At 44.3% G+C, this 17,905-nt stretch overlaps 1 protein-coding gene across 1 annotated transcript in view; it reads left to right on the plus strand.

Moving 5' to 3' along the window:
• Positions 1-17,905, plus strand: part of runx2a (RUNX family transcription factor 2a) — a 238,631-nt gene that overhangs the window by 184,525 nt on the left and 36,201 nt on the right. The window contains exon 6 of the transcript XR_011885026.1: positions 3,650-3,772. The gene's annotated coding sequence lies outside the window, so the exon portion shown is untranslated. The remainder of the gene's footprint in view (positions 1-3,649; positions 3,773-17,905) is intronic.

Consider the following 17,905-nt stretch of genomic DNA (forward strand, 5'->3'; position numbering starts at 1 on the left):
CTGCTTGAACATCTTTCTGGGGAGGTTTCATTACATAAGCACTTGACTCCATTTCAGATAAACAGCCCTTTCTTTCCCACCTCTAATACTCCTATAACTAATAAAAGTAAAATCAAATTTGCACATTTTTTGTAATGTCTCTATTGTATCCAGGGCACAACTGCTCAATTGCTCATAATTACAGTTTCTGTTATACAAAATTGAGTTGAATATGGGAACTCCAGCGCTGGGTGGCCAACGACTTCTATGTTGGCCTCATGTATTCAATCTTGTGGCTTTGAGCAATGCATCTACCTGTAATGTACCTCACCAACTCTGGTTAACATGTATTCTTAAGCTTTTATACAGAGTGTGTTGCAATGTGCAGTAACAGACTTTGTAAGGAAAAAACTGCTTGTATATAAGAAATACACATCAAAAAATCTGTCACTGATTTTCACTGGGAAATAAATTTTGCCAAGGACACAGAGATTATCTCTTTGCTCTTTGAAGTACAGCTATGGGAGATTTAATTGTTTAGGTCTCAATGTAACCTTTCATCCAATATGAATAGAACTGAGAAATTGTAACGGAAAAAGACCCTAATGGGAGTTATCTACTGGCCCCCAAACAGTAGCCTGGATATAGGGTGCGAGTTGAATCAAGAGTTAAAATTGGCATGTTGCAAAGGTAATGCTGCGATTGTTATGGGGGATTTTAACATGCAGATGGACTGGGAAAATCAGGTTGATACTGGACCCCAAGAAAGGGAGTTTGTGAAGAGCCTCTGAGATGGATTCTTAGAGCAGCTTGTACTGGAGCCTACCAGGGAGAAGGCAATTTTGGATTTAGTGTTGTGTAATGAACCGGATTTGAGAAGGGAACTCGAGGTAATGGAGCCATTAGGAGGTAGTGACCATGATATGATACGTTTTAAACTACAATTTGAGAGGGAGAAGGGAAAATCGGAAGCGTCAGTATTGCAGTTGAACAAAGGGGACTATGGAGCCATGAGGAAGGAGCTGGCCAAAGTTGATTGGAAAGATACCCTAGCAGGGATGACAGTGGAACAACAATGGCAGGTTTTCTGGGAATAATACAGAAGGTGCAGGATCAGTTCTTTCCAAAGAGGAAGCAAGATTCTAAGGGGAATAAGGGGCAACCGTGGCTGACAAGGGAAGTCAAGGATAGTATAAAAATAAAAGAAGTATAACATAGCAAGGATGAGCGGGAAGCCAGCGGATTGGGAAACTTTTAAACAGCAAGAGAGGATAACTAAAAAGGCAATATGGGGAGAAAAGATGAGATACGAAGGTAAGCTAGCTAAGAATATAAAAGAGGATAGTAAAAGCTTCCTTAGGTATGTGAAGGGGAAAAAATTAATTAAGACCAAAGTTGGGCCCTTGAAGACAGAAACGGGTGAAAATATTATGGGGAACAAGGAAATGGCAGATGAGCTGAACAGGTACTTTGGATCTGTCTTCACCAGGGAAGACACAAACAATCTCCCAGATGTAATAGTGGCCAGAGGACCTAGGGTAATGGAGGAACTGAAGGAAATTCGCATTAGGCAGAAAATGGTGTTGGGTAAACTGATGGGACTAAAGGCTGATAAATCCCCAGGGCCTGATGGTCTGCATCCCAGGGTACTTAAGGAGGTGGCTCTAGAAATCGTGGACGCATTGGTAATCATTTTCCAATGTTCTATAGATTCAGGATCAGTTCCTGAGGACTGGAGGGTAGCTAATGTTATCCCACTTATTAAGAAAGGAGGGAGAGAGAAAACAGGGAATTATAGACCAGTTAGCCTGACATCAGTGGTGGGGAAGATGCTGGAGTCAATTATAAAGGATAAAATAGCGGCACATTTGGATAGCAGTAACAGGATCGGTCTGAGTCAGCATGGATTTACGAAGGGGAAATCATGCTTGACTAATCTTCTGGAATTTTTTGAGGATGTAACTATGAAAATGGACAAGGGAGAGCCAGTGGATGTAGTGTACCTGGAGTTTCAGAATGCCTTTGATAAGGGTCCACATAGGAGATTAATGGGCAAAATTAGAGCACATGGTATTGGGGGTAGGGTACTGACATGAATCGTAAATTGGTTGGCAGACAGGAAACAAAGAGTAGGGATTAACAGGTCCCTTTCAGAATGGCAATCAGTGACTAGTGGGGTACTGCAAGGCTCAGTGCTGGGACCGCAGCTATTTACAATATACATTAATGATTTAGACGAAGGGATTAAAAGTAACATTAGCAAATTTGCAGATTACATGAAGCTGGGTGGCAGTGTGAAATGTGTTGAGGATGTTGAGATAATGCAGGATGACTTGGACAGGTTGGGTGAGTGGGCAGATGCATGGCAGATGCAGTTTAATGTGGATAAATGTGAGGTTATCCACTTTGGTGGCAAGAATAGGAAGGCAGATTACTATCTGAATGATGTCAAGTTAGGGAAGGGGGAAGTACAACGAGATCTGGGTGTCCTTGTTCATCAGTCACGTCACTGAAAGTAAGCATGCAGGTACAGCAGACAGTGAAGAAAGCTAATGGCATGTTGGCCTTCATAACAAGGGGAGTTGAGTTTAGGAGCAAAGAGATCCTTCTGCTGTTGTACAGGGCTGTGGTGAGACCACACCTGGAATATTGTGTACAGTTTTGGTCTCCAAATTTGAGGAAGAACATTCTTGCTATTGAGGGAGTGCAGCGGAGGTTCATGAGGTTAATTCCTGGGATGGCAGGACTGTCATATGTTGAAAGATTGGAGCGACTGGGCTTGTATACACTGGAATTTAGAAGGATGAGAGGGGATCTGATTGAAACATATAAGATTATTAACGGATTGGACACGCTAGAGGCAGGAAACATGTTCCCAATGTTGGGGGAGTCCAGAACCAGAGGTCACAATTTGAGAATAAGGGGTAGACCATTTCGAACGGAGTTGAGGAAAAACTTTTTCACCCAGAGAGTTGTGGATCTGTGGAATGCTCTGCCTCAGAAGGCAGTGGAGGCCAATTCTCTGGATGCTTTCAAGAAAGAGTTAGATAGAGCTCTAAATGATAGCGGAGTCAAGAGATATGCGGAGAAGGCAGGAACAGGGTACTGATTGTGGATGATCAGCCATGATCACAGTGAATGGTGGTGCTGGCTTGAAGGGCCAAATGGCCTACTCCTGCACCTATTGTCTATTGTCTATAGGCAAATTAACGTAATGCTTTTAGAGCGCCAGAAACACGGGTTCAATTCCACTGCTATCTGTAAGGCGCTTGCATGATCACACAGATTTCCTCCGGGTGCTCTGGTTTCCTCCCACATCCTAGTACTTTAATTGGTCACACGGGTATAATTTTGTGGTTTGCCATGCTGTACCTCTAAATAAATAAATTCACGAAGACCTTGGGGGTAACTCTAACCAAAACTGATGCACCTGCTGCATCATGTTGTAGCTGGCAACTGTGGGGATTGGCCATGAAGTCCTTATTTTAAGGAATATTTTTCAGGAAGCCAAAGTGGTAGAATGCCTTGTAATCAATTGCACCAAGATTAGCATTTTCAAATTCCCTCTCTTTCCTCTCATTTCAAATTCCTGGCATTGATAGAGCACACTTAATAAAAAACACATGAAATGACATTTGCTTAAATATTACATACACCTCTGTATTTATAGCTTCGGTCGCATGTGATGGAGACGTCCCAGATGAGGCAAGACCTACGAACAGGCAATTTAATGGCTTTCTGCCTGATTTTCTGCTGCTGCCTGCTGATGTAATGCCACAGTTTGTTTCACAAGGTACAATTTGTTCTCTTTGGTCTTAGTTTTGTCTACAAGATCAAATTTGTATATGGATACAAATGTAGTACTGAATCAGTCTCAATTTCCAAGTTCAGCACCATTATTGATATGATAGGCAAGTGTCAGCCATGAAAAGCATTATCTGCCCATTTTTGGCCTTGGTAACCTCAAGTGACATTGCTTCAGAACTGGCTAAAAGCAGAGAGCATTTGGAATGCTGGACGCCAGCCTGGACAAGGGAGAATTGCAGCAGCAGCAGGATGCCCCGTTTTTCAGAAAGAGCAAAAGCAGAGGGAGCTACGCTTCAGAGGGTCTCCAGCTAATTGTTGGAGAGTAAATAGCAGAAAGTAACTCAGTTATTTGAAAGTTCGCTCCAAACCTATTTTGCTTTTTTTAAGATGGGCAGATGTCCTTCTTTAGATGGATGACCCAAGGTTTCAATGGACCTATTCTATGTAGGAGTTTGAGGACCAGGAATTCTTTGCCACCTCGGAGGACACTAGTGGGTTTGCCAAAATTAACAATGACTCTTTCTGGACAAAAGTATGCAAGCAGGTTACCTCTTGCCAAATATTCACAAAGGCACTCTTCCCCACTATCTCAAGAGTTTCCCTGGAATTAATGGTTAAACTATTGCACCAAAACTGCAGCTTTTCGGAGATTAAATTAATTTATTCCTCAGCTAAATTGCCTTTGCCTCTGAATCAGATCACAGATTCAATCACCACAATTTGAGCCTTAGATGATACTGATGCTGAGGGAGTGCTGTACTGTCAGAAATGCTGTCTTTTAGATAGAATGCCATTAAGACTAAGTCTACTGTCTACAGAGGATGTAAAAATCCTATGAGATAATTTTGTAGAACTTATCCCTGGTGTTTTGATTAATATGTATCTCTCCAGAAACAGATTAGCTGCTCTTAATCTTTATTGCTTTGCAGTTTCTAGGAGCCAGCGAGCTGTGAATTTGGCAAGCTTGTTTCCCATAATGTATAGTAAACAAATACCGAATAATTGTCTTCATTTGACAACGTGATTGGAGAACTATAAAGTGTATTGAGCAGAACCTGAAATCACAAAAGGAGCTATACTACTGCAAGGATATTTTCCTTTCCTTCCCTTGGTGTAATAGCTCCATTATTATCTTTCAGAGTTCGAACCACAAAAAGTATGCAAATGGTTAAGGAATCAATGCTTATCAGTTCTAAATTTGAACTTGACCTTTATCTTAATTTACTTCAAAATTGTTCAGATACTCCAAAAAAAAAATCAAAGATTGTTCTATTGCAAAGCCTTGAATGTTTGCATCATAAATGATCGTCCTCCTTGTTTACTAATTAACATTCCAAAATGTTACAACATTGTGCCTGGATTCCATGTGGGATGGCTCTACAGTGAATCATAAATACTCTATGTAACATTCTAGGAAAAATCATAAGCTTCAAAAGATAAATTATAGATGCTGGGGCACATACACTAAATGCTGGAAGCAGCATTTATGAAGAGGTAAAAATAATCAATGTTTTGGTCTGAGACCCTTAATCAGCCTAGAAAGGAATGGGGAAGAAACCCAAATACCGGCCTCCATCTTCTTATTCCAGCTTCTAATCACTTCCTTTTCAGTCTGATGAAGGGTCTTGGTCCGAAACATCAGCTCTTTATTCTTCTCCATTGATGCTGCCTGACCTGCTGTTTCCATCTAGCACTTTGTATGTGTTGCCCTGGATTTTCAGCATCTGTGGAATATCTTGTGTTCTAGATGCTGGCATAGGCAACATAACGACCTTGAACCTACTTAACTACCCAATAAGATGCTTCAAATCCAGTCTCTGGTCAAATCACCATTTCCCCACAAATTCAATGCCCGGCTTTCAGCACTTGCAGTCCACTGCTAAAGGAAATTACAACTCTATGTTCAGAAAGTTATTTTTATTTCAGTCCTGATGGACAATCTGCTCACAAAATTCTAGAATCTCTCTCAAGGTACCTCAACATTTAGTTTTTCAATAGTTATCAACAACTGATATTTTAAGAAAATGCTGGAAAGGCTCAGCAGGTCAGGTTGAATCTGTGAAGAGGGAAGAAGAGTTAATGTTTCAGGGCCAATGACCTTTAATCAAAATTAGAAGAAGCTAGAAATTAAACATATTTTAAGTTGCAGAGAAGGAGAGGAATGGATGAATGTTTATGACTAAGAGAGACAAAATGACATGTGATGGTAGTGTTGGCTGACAGAGGGTGTTAAAGGCTTGTTGATCTGTCTGTAGGAGATTTAAATAAGAGGTGGAAGCATGGAAATATAAAAAAAAAGAAAGAAACAATGCAGGAGTTGTGGGATAGAAAATGCTAGAGGTGCTAGAAATCTGTTGATGAAACAGAGAATTCTGGAAATTCCACCACCTCAGACAACATTTGGGTAAGAGAAGAACAGAACCAGGAGTCAGTCATCTGGCCCCTCATTTCTGCTCTACCATTCAATACGAAAATAGTTGACCAGTCTTAACTCTTCTTTCTGTGATGGATCCAAATAGCCCATATTTTGCCAATGTTTCAAAAATAGTCTAGTTTCTCTTAAAATATCTGCAATGATCCAGCCTCACAAATATCTGGAGGAGAGAAGTCACTGCCCTTTGCAAGAAGAAATTTCAATGAAACCTTGGTTTAATATCACCATTCCCCTATCTTGTAACTCTCCTTTTTGAGAAAACATTTCACCATCTACCCTATCGTGCTCATTTAAATCTTAGGTGTTTCAATAAGGTCATTCTTTTGAACTCCAAAGAAAATAACTTAGCCTTTTAAACTTGCTCATGGTAGGACAAGCTTCTCATCCCTAGAATTAGCTTAGCGAATCTTTTTCGAACTAACCCATTCTTTCTTAAATAAGGAGACCAAAACTCTGCACAGTTCTCACAGATGCAGTCTCCTCAACACTTTGTACAATTGTTACAAAACTCCGTTTTATAAACTCAAACTCCTTTACAATAAAGGGCAGTATGTGATTGTCCTTTAATTGCTGGCTACTCTTGCAGCTAAATTTGTGTTTTATGCACAAGATCCCTCTGTCCTACAACCTCTCTTCATCTAGATCACAATCACCTTTGGATTCCTTCTGTCCAAGGTGTATGATCTCACTCCTTCCCACTCTACACTCCACTTGCCAGGTAAATCTATAATAGCCTCATCAGAGTATCAGAGACCTCTTGTTTTTTTTTCTTTGCAAATGTAACTCTTGCTTCGGCTAGTGGCTTAATATAGGGGGTGATAGCCCCTGGCCTGGCCAAACTTAAGAAATCTCGTTTGGGTGGATGCTGCGCGATGTGTCCCCTGTTACAAATCACTACCCCGAAGTAACCATCAGTACACAAAATGGGATTAAATGATTAAGCTTTTGAATTCTTACTTTGACTATATGGTTAGTAAAGAAACAACAAAAAGAAAGAAAAGGCCCAATCCTATTAAACAGTTTGTTGCACAATGATGGAGCTCACTGGTAACCTGATTGTCCACCATTGACCTCCTCCGATCGCCGCTGCCCTTCGGACCCTCGCTCCAAGTCCACCCCATCCAGTGGTCTACCAACTCTCTCCATTCGCGTCTTCTCTCCTCATCTCTCCCCAGCAAAAGACCGCGAAAATCTCTCTTCTGGCTCACAAGAAAGAACAACAGCATTTCAAACCCCGTTATCTCTAGTCATAACCCAAACATTGCTGCTACAGAGAAACCATTACATTATCAGTGAAACCTTATAGGATATTACACAGCAGTGAAACCCTACAGCATGTTACACAAATAAAGCTTTAAAGATCATTGATCTTTAATCAGAACTGAACAGTTCCAATGCAAGCTGGAAAGGCTGATTATTTGACCATGTTGAGTTCACAGTGTAATATACTTAGTCAGAAAATAGGATGAGGTCGAGGCATTGAGCACAGAAATAGGTTCTTCATCTCTCCCAGCCTGCATCAACCACCAGCTACCAATATACACTTACTCCATCTTTTGTCTCATGTGCACATCAACCACCCACCCACAATTCTCCTGTCACCCTCTACTCCATGCACAATTTGCGGTAGACAATTACACTATCAACCATAAGCACAAAAGATTCTGCAGAAGCTACAAATCCAGAGCAACACACACAAAATGCTGAAGGTAGATAAGTCTTCTGGACCAGGGTTTTGAAAGAGTTGGCTGAAGGGATCATGGAAGCATTAGTAATGATCTTCCAAGAATCACTAGATTCTAGAATAGTTCTGGAAGACTGAAAAATGTCACTTCACTTTTCAAGAAGGGAGAGAAGATGAAGAAAGGAAACTATAGGCCAGTTTCTGTGAACTCAGTGGTTGGGAAAATGTTGGAGTCAATTTCTAAGGTCTCAGGGTTGTTTGCGGGACATGATAAAATAGGCTGTAGTCAGCATGGGAAAATCTTGCCTGACAAATCTGTTGGAATTTTTGGAAGAAATAACAAGCGGAATAGACAAAGGAGAATCAGTTGATGTTGCGTACTTGGATTTTCAGAAGGCCTTTGACAAGGTGAGGCTGCTTAACAAGCTCTGAGCCCATGGTATTACAGGAAAGATTCCAGCATGGATAGAGCAGTGGCTGATTGGCAGGAGGCAAAGAGTGGGAAGAAAGGGATCCTTTTCTGCCTGATAGCCAGTGACTAGTTGTGTTCACAGAGGACTGTGTTGGGACCAATTCCTTTTATATTATATGTCAATGATTTAGATCATGGAATTGATGGCTTCAATGCAAAGTTTGCAGATGATATGAGGATAGGTAGGGGGCATATAATTTTAAGGAATTAGAGAGGTTACAGAAGGACTTAGACAGACTAGGAGAATGGGAAAAGAAATAGCAGATGGAATACAGTGTCAGGAAGTGTATGGCCTTACACTTTGGTAGAAGATATGAAAGGGTTGACTATTTTCTAAACGGAGAGAAAATACAAAAAGCGAAGATGCAAAGGGACTTGGATGTCCTTGTGCATGATTTTCTAAAGGTTATTTTGTAGGTTGAATCTCTGGTGAGGAAAGCAGATGTGACGTTAGCACTTATTTCAAGAGGACTAAAATATAAAAGCAAGGATGTAATGTTGAGACTTTATAAAGCACTTGTGAGGCCTCACTTGGAGTATTGTGATCAAGTTTGGGACTCTTATCTTCGAAAGGATGTGCTGAAACTGGAGAGGGTTAAAAGGAGATTCATGAATATGATGCCAGGATTGAATGGCTTGTCATATGAAGAGCGTTTGATGGCTCTGAGCCTGTATTCACTGAAATTCAGAAGAATGAGGGGTGACCTCGTTGAACATAACGAATGTTGAAAGGCCTTGATAGAGTGAATGTGGAGAGGATGTTTCCTTTGCTAGGAGAGTCTAAGACCAGAGGACACAGCCTCAGAATAGAGGGGCATCCTTTAGAATGGAGATGAGGAAGAATTTTTATAGCCAGAGAGTGGTGAAGCTGTGGAATTCTTTGTCACAGGCAGCTGTAGAGGCCAAGTACTTATGTATACTTAAGGCAGAGTTTGATAGATCCTTGATTGGTCAGGGCATGAAGGGATACGGGGAGAAGGCGGAAGATTGAGGCTGAGAGGAAAGTTGAATCAGCCATGATGAAATGGTGGAGCAGACTTGATGGGCTAGATGGCTAATTCTGCTCCTATGTCTTATGTTCTTAAGCAGTATGGTCTGTCTCAACAGGGCAGGTGGCATCTATGAAGAGGAATAAACTATTGCCATTTTGTACCTGTTGAGCTCTGCCAGCATTTTGTGTGTGTGTGTGTGTGTGTGTGTGAGTCCTGATGAAGGGCTTTGGCCCAAAATCTTGACTGTTTATTCCTCTCTACAAATGCACTCTTACCTGCTAAGTTCCTCCAGCATTGCATATGTGTTGCTCTAAACTTTTAACCATTCACCTTTGGCATATAGGAGGATATTGACACATCCAGGAAAAATACATGCAGATGCTGAAAGAGCAAAATAACACCACATAGATTATACCCGGGTTTCTGGATCTGTGGAGGAGGAGTTGCTCTTTGAAGTTACATTGAGCTTTACTGAAAGGCTGTAAGAAGCCACAGAGTTGGAAAGGAATGGCGAATTAAGGTGGGGGCTATTGGATGGGAACTGAAGGAAGAGGTTCTGCAGAGCAGTCATCAACCTGTGTTTGGGTTCTCCCCTATTAAGGAGACCATGCCATGAGTTCTGAATGCATGAGACTAAATTGGAACTACAGGCAAGTTGCTACTTTATTTACAGCAAGTTCTTCAGCCATGCATAATCCACTTTACCTTCTTCCTGAGACGTATAGATATAATTATCCCAGTAGACCTATCATTACAACCTACTTGTGTCCTATTCAAATTATTTCATCCTCCCTTGACTCAATTCTTTCTCTTCCTATCAGGCTGTCAGCCGACCCGTATGCACGTCCAATCAATTAGTACCGCCATTCCCACTCTCAAGCCTCAAGAACACTTCCTTCTTTTAACAGGGGGTGAATCAAACCCTGTTCGTGCAGCACCTCTTTACCACTCCTTCAGCCAACTGAACTTGCTCTCATATTGAACAACTCCTCTTTTCATTCCATTCACTTCTTCCAAATCAAAAATGCAGCCCTAAGAATTTTGTGGGTTTAGGCTATGCCTTTCCCTTTGTGGGAGATGTGGAAGTGTCCTGCTCGAATCTCATTCAGGTCTCCTCCCTCGTCTCTTTCTTCCAGTATGTTGAGAATTGTGTTATCATTTCTTCCTATCCTTATATAGAGCCCGAAAACAGAATCACCTTTTCTGCCAATTTCCACTCAGCTCTCTCTTTTTCATGGTCCACATTTGATTCTTCCTTCCCTTTCTTGACTTCTCTATTTCCACCCCCAGGTCAACTTTGCAGCCAATATTAATCACAGACCCAGTGATTGACAACACCTCCCTTTACACAGATTCCTGTGAGGACTCCATTCCACTTCCCCAATTTCTTTGGGTTTAATCTGATGACACACTTTCTACACAAGTTCTTCCAAAAGGGCCTTTTCCCTTAACTGTGATTTCCTTCTCCACCATGGCTGACTGCCATATCCATTACACTATCTGGTCTCCCCTCCTCTCCTCCCACCTTGAACAAGGATAGGATTACCTCCCACCAACCACCACAGTCAATGGATCATTACCAGCACTGTACACGATATTCAATGAAATGCCAGCACCAGAGGCATACTCTCCCCTCTCCTTTCAGAATTCTGAAGATACCGTTCCTTCCTCTCTTCCAGCACCATAACGCCTGCTTGTCATTTTATGCACAATTCGTACCAGCTGCAGGAGATGCTTTCATGGTCCAGTCCGTGAAGTCCATATTCCGGTTCATGGTCCGGTCCATTGACCCTTGCTCCAAGTTTTCCTGTCTACCCTGTTTCTGTTCTTGTTGAGCTCTAATTGAGGCAGCTGATGCTCATTGGGGCTGGCTGCATAAATACCTTCAGAGATCCAGGCGTGGCTGCTGGATTGTTCTTGTCCTTACTCCTTGTATCCCTTCCTCTGCCTTCTGTTTCCTCGCCTGAAGCCTTGCGTTGTCTTGCTGGTAACTCTTGCCTCGCCTGAAGTTCTTGTTTCGCCTTGCATTGCCTGAAGCCTTGCCTGGTCTTGCTGGTAACTCTTGGCTCATCTCGCTTTCAGTCTTGTCCTGGAGCCACCCCGTGCCTAGCTCCATTCCTGTCCCTTGCCTCCGACAGTTAAGTTAAGCTGTCTTGCCATTACCCTGCGGCTGGTTCTGTCCCTTCCTGTCCCTAGCCTCCATCGGATAAGCCAGGCTGTATTGCCATTACCTACGGTTGGTTCTGTCCCTTCCTGTTCCTTGCCTCCGTCGGGTAAGCCAGGCTGTATTGCCGTTACCTACAGTTGGTTCTGTCCCTTCCTAACCCTTGCCTCCGTTGGGTAAGCCAGGCCGTCTTGCCATTACCTACGGTTGGTTCTGTCCCTTCCTAACCCTTGCCTCCGTCGGGTAAGCCAGGCCGTCTTGCCGTTACCTGTGGTTGGTTCTGTCCCTTCCTGTCCCTTACCTCAGTCGGGTGGTGATCCGCGCCCTGCCCGGGAGAAGACTCCAGCCTCCTGCCTCCTGCCAAGCCTCACCTTGAGTCTCTAGCCTCCTGCCAAGCCTCGCCTCGAGTCTCTAGCCTCCTGCCAAGCCTCGCCTCGTGTCTCTAGCCTCCTGCCAAGCCTCGCCTCGAGTCTCTAGCCTCCTGCCAAGCCTCGCCTCAAGTCTCTAGCCTCTAGCCTCGCCTGAAGACTCCAGCCTCCTGCCTAGCCTCAAGCCTGAAGACCAGCCTCCTGCCTAGCCTCAAGCCTGAAGACTCCAGCCTCCTGCCTCCTGCCAAGCCTCGCCTAAGACTCCAGCCTCATTCTTGCCTAGTTCTGGGGTCCAAGCCAGATGCAAGACCCAGGTACTGGGTCCTTGTCCAGTCTTGGCTCGGAGTCCAAGCCCGGGCTCCTAGCTCTCTTGTCCAGTCCTGTTCCGGGTTCCCGGTTTTCGTGTCCATGTCCCTGCCCTCACCCTGTATCCTAGTCCTGTCCCTAGTACTTCAGTGTCTGTGTCTTGCACTTGGGTCCGTTCCCAGCCACCGCCCTATGACAGATGCAACATTCGCTCTTTTGCTTCTCCTCTTCTCTTCTTTCAGAGACCCAAACTATCATTCCAAATAGACCAGCAGTTCAGTTATAATTCTTCCAGGATGCTGTGCTTCATACAGTTTTCATAATTTGGCCTTGGCTGCAATGGAGAAGATGAATGCAGCTTGAGGTTCCATTTTACAGGACATCTTCACTGTGTTTGCAAGGGTAACCAGTAAAAGTTTTGTTGCCTGTCACTTTAATTCTTCATTTGTCTCTGATCTCTGAATGTTTAGCAATTCATACTTTTCAAATGAAGCCAAATCCAACCTGGAGGAATGAGGTCCCCTTCGCCCACACCTCAGCGAGTTCCATGTTCGCCACGATGCGGAACTTTTCTTCCGCCATCTCCGTCTCCGAGCCTACTTCTTCGGCAAGGACTCTTCCACCCCCACCGATGACCCCTTCTCCCGTCTTCAACCCTCCTCTTCTTCATGGACACCCCGCTCTGGTCTTCTGCCTGCTCTGGATCTCTTTATCGCTAACTGCCGACGGGACATCAACCGTCTCGACTTCACTGCACCTTGTCCCCATTCCAACCTCACTCTTTCGGAACGCTCTGCTCTCCACTCCCTCCGCACTAATCCTAACCTTATTATTAAACCCGCCGATAAGGGGGGTGCTGTTGTAGTCTGGCGTACTGACCTCTACCTTGCCGAGGCACAGCGACAACTCGCGGATACCTCCTCTTATTTACCCCTCGATCGTGACCCCACTAAGGAGCACCAGGCCATTGTCTCCCACACCATCACCGACTTTATCCGCTCAGGGGATCTCCCATCCACTGCTACCAACCTTATAGTTCCCACACCCCGCACTTCCCGTTTCAACCTCCTACCCAAGATCCACAAACCTACCTGTCCTGGCCGACCTATTGTCTCAGCTTGCTCCTGCCCCACCGAACTCATTTCTGCATACCTCGACACTGTTTTATCAACCCTTGTTCAATCCCTTCCGACCTATGTTCGTGACACTTCTCACGCTCTTAAACTTTTTGATGATTTTAAGTTCCCTGGCCCCCACCGCTTTATTTTCACCATGGATGTCCAGTCCTTATATACTTCCATCCCCCATCAGGAAGGTCTCAAAGCTCTACGCTTCTTTTTGGATTCCAGACCTAATCAGTTCCCCTCTACCACCACGCTGCTCCGTCTAGCGGAATTAGTCCTTACTCTTAATAATTTCTCCTTTGGCTCCTCCCACTTCCTCCAAACTAAAGGTGTAGCTATGGGCACCCGTATGGGTCCTAGCTATGCCTGCCTTTTTGTTGGCTTTGTGGAACAATCTATGTTCCGTACCTATTCTGGTATCTGTCCCCCACTTTTCCATCGACAACTGCATTGGCGCTGCTTCCTGCACGCATGCAGAACTCGTTGACTTTATTAACTTTGCCTCCAACTTTCACCCTGCCCTCAAGTTTACCTGGTCCATTTCCGACACCTCCCTCCCCTTTCTAGATCTTTCTGTCTCTGTCTCTGGAGACAGCTTATCCACTGATGCTACTATAAGCCTACTGACTCTCACAGCTATCTGGACTATTCCTCTTCTCACCCTGTCTCTTGCAAAAACACCATCCCCTTCTCGCAATTCCTCTGTCTCCGCCGCATCTGCTCTCAGGATGAGGCTTTTCATTCTAGGACGAGGGAGATGTCTTCCTTTTTTAAAGAAAGGGGCTTCCCTTCCTCCACTATCAACTCTGCTCTTAAATGCATCTCCCCCATTTCATGTACATCTGCTCTCACTCCATCCTCCTGCCACCCCACTAGGAATAGGGTTCCCCTGGTCCTCACCTACCACCCCAACAGCCTCTGGGTCCAACATATTATTCTCCGTAACTTCCGCCACCTCCAACGGGATCCCACAACTAAGCACATCTTTCCCTCCCCCATCTCTCTGCATTCCGCAGGGATCGCTCCCTACACAACTCCCTTGTCCATTCGTCCCCCCCATCCCTCCCCACTGATCTCTCTCCTGGCACTTATCCGTGTAAGCGGAACAAGTGCTACACATGCCCTTACACTTCCTCCCTTACCACCATTCAGGGCCCCAAACAGTCCTTCCAGGTGAGGCAACTGGGGTGATATACTGCGTCCGGTGCTCCCGATGTGGCCTTTTATATATTGGCGAGACCCGACGCAGACTGGGAGACCGCTTTGCTGAACATCTACGCTCTGTCCGCCAGAGAAAGCAGGATCTCCCAGTGGCCACACATTTTAATTCCACGTCCCATTCCCATTCTTACATGTCTATCCACGGCCTCCTCTACTGTAAAGATGAAGCCACACTCAGGTTGGAGGAACAACACCTTATATTCCGTCTGGGTAGCCTCCAACCTGATGGCATGAACATCGACTTCTCTAACTTCCGCTAAGGCCCCACCTCCCCCTCGTACCCCATCTGTTACTCATTTTTATGCACACATTCTTTCTCTCACTCTCCTTTTTCTCCCTCTGTCCCTCTGAGTATACCTCTTGCCCATCCTCTGGGTCCCCCCCCCCCCTTGTCTTTCTTCCCGGACCTCCTGTCCCATGATCCTCTTGTATCCCCTTTTGCCTATCACCTGTCCAGCTCTTGGCTCTATCCCTCCCCCTCCTGTCTTCTCCTATCATTTTGGATCTCCCCCTCCCCCTCCAACTTTCAAATCCCTTACTCACTCTTCCTTCAGTTAGTCCTGACGAAGGGTCTCGGCCTGAAACGTCGACTGCACCTCTTCCTACAGATGCTGCTTGGCCTGCTGCATTCACCAGCAACTTTGATGTGTGTTGCTGGAATGAGGTCTCATCTTCTTTCCAGACACATTACCAGTCTCAGAACTTAATACTGAATTCAACAATTTCATATAAGCAGGAGCAAAACTGCTGGATGAAATTAGTTGGTTAAGCAACATCTGTTGGGGGGGTGGTTATCAATATGGCAGGTTAAGACCCTGCATCAGGACTGAGAGTAGAGATTGAAGAAGCTGGCGTAAACAGAAGAGGAGAAGGGATGAGACAGGGACCAAGGGAATAGGTGAACCAAGGATGGGTGAGGGTCGATGGACAGATAGAGTCAGGTGGGAGGGGGAACAAAATGAGTGATGGAGAGCTTGAGCTGGTGGGATAGGAGAGGAGGACCAGGGTGGATTGGAAGGAGAGCGAGGGAAAACACAGGGGACAAGGGTAATGTGAAATTGAAGAATTCAATATTCATATCATTTGGTTGTAGACTATGCAAATGGGATATGAACTGTTGACACACTAGTTTCATTTAGCCTCCCCTTGGCAGTGGAGAAGGCAGAGGACAGACAAGTTGGTGTGGAAATGGGAAGGGGAGTAGAAATGGAAGCAAATGGGAGCTCAGAATGGTTATTGCAGGAAGGGTCATTGCTACCTATGCTTGGTCTCACCATAATAGGGCAGGACACATCGAGTGCACCTTATGCCTCAGGGTTTAGATGGGAGCGAGGGACTTGTCCAGCAACATGTGTCGCACCACCTGTAGTTGCAGAGAATGTGCCAGGATCATGAGAAGTGGTGGGAACAGGGTATCACAGAGAGAATAGTCACTGACAGCAGAAAGGGGTGGTGGGGATGGGGGTGGGGGGGCTGGTGGAGGATATGTCGTGATCCCATTGCAGCTGATGGAGCTGATGAAGGTCAATCTGCTGATAGTGGATCCTAGTAGTGTGAAAGGTGAGGATCAAGGGAAACTTGGTTCTGTTCTGCACTAGCCCCAACTCCGCACACCCTTCTGTTTGGGTACGTGGAGTAGGGGAAGGACAGATATAGAACACAGAACAGTACAGCACAGTACAGGCTCTTTGGTCCCCAATGTTGCACTGGTCCTTTAATCTACTCCAAAATCAATCTATCCCTTCCCTCCCAGGAAACAGGAAATGAGAGAATGGGCATCATCAACAGCAGTAAGGGGGAATGCACACTTTCTGAAACAGGTGGACATTTCAAAGGAAGGCCTCATCTTGAGACCAAAGTCGACAGAGACAGAGAGCCTGAGATCAAGGGATGGCAAACTTTCAAGAGGAAGGGTGGGAGGAGGTGTTGTCAAGGTAGCTGTGGAAGTTAGTGTCTATAGTAACTGTCAGTGGATGGTCTCCTGAGTTGGAGACTAGAGAGATCCAAAAAAAGGGAAAGAAGAGTCAAAAATGACTGAAGTGAATTTGTGGGTTGGGTACAAGTTGGAGGCAAAGGTGGCACAATTGATGAGTTCTGCATGGCATCCACAGTCAATTTCAAATAACCAACCTTCACAGTTTACCCACTACAGATTCAAAATAGAATTCAGTCTTGGTTCTAAAATCTTTGTAAATGAAGATAAAAGAATGAATTTATTCTGCAAAAATTATTTTAAGACACAAAATATATCTGTAACTTGGATTCAGTAGTTACTTCAGCTAAGCAGCCAGGATGAATCTACTATTACATTGCTCATTTCAGAGAGGTTTTGTTGTATTTGATTTTCATCCAAATTGATTCCCTTACAACAGCATGGTGTAATTTTCACTCAGTTAAAAAATTACTTCTGTGAAAATCTCTTTATGTAACAGTTTAAATGTTTTCCCTCTCCGTCCAGGAGCTCTTAATGTCACAAAAAGCTGCTAACCCTTCGAAGATCTTTTCACAAACATTCACAGATTTTACACATTGTCTGTTGCCGTCAAATATTACAAACTGGATTCATGTAGAATGACAAACTTCTTTCTCTAACCACAATACGTCTGAATAAACCGATAAAAATGCCAGTCTTGCTCTTTAACGTGGTGTAACGAAGTTATGAATAGACTGCAGTTTTCAAGGGGTCAGAAGAATACTGACTCTCCACAGACAATTCATCTGGTCTGAACACAATCCAAACATTCTGAAGTGTAATCAACTACCATGGCACAATCAGATTATTCTTTGTTGCAGGAGTGTAACAGCTGACCTGATTAACTGCTTGCTGCTGTACTCTGGGATTTGAATGAATGAAGTGTGAATTGTTGAGGGAAGCTCAGAAGCAGATGCCAGTCACTAACACTTTCCGCATGTTGGCAGATACGGAATTGTGGTCTGAAACCTTAACCCTCGGAGGACTTTGGTTGGGTGAGGCGCCAAGCTGTCCATGTGTCTAGTATTTTTTCGCCATGTCAAAATATTTATACTCATTCTTCATTTGTCTTTTTGTAAGGGGACAGTAATCCTATTGTAGTACAACAGAGGCTGCAATTGATAAGAAACAGAACATGACAACCCGCTTTAAAATAAAGAACAAGTCCACCCAATGCTGAACAACTATCAGAAAACTAGCACAATATGGAACTTTAAACCCCAGATGAAAGTTTGCAAGTTGAAGGAAGTCATGCAGGGTTCTAGTCAGACACTCCCCCTGTGCACAGTGCCCACTCGTTGTCATAAAGTAACAAGAAAATGTTCAAACTTCAGGGAAATGGCTTATCACATGAATCCGGTGGAGTGTGAAAACCTTTTTGC

The sequence above is a fragment of the Mobula birostris genome, chromosome 2, assembly GCF_030028105.1.
Source record: "Mobula birostris isolate sMobBir1 chromosome 2, sMobBir1.hap1, whole genome shotgun sequence".
NCBI lineage: Eukaryota > Metazoa > Chordata > Chondrichthyes > Myliobatiformes > Myliobatidae > Mobula > Mobula birostris.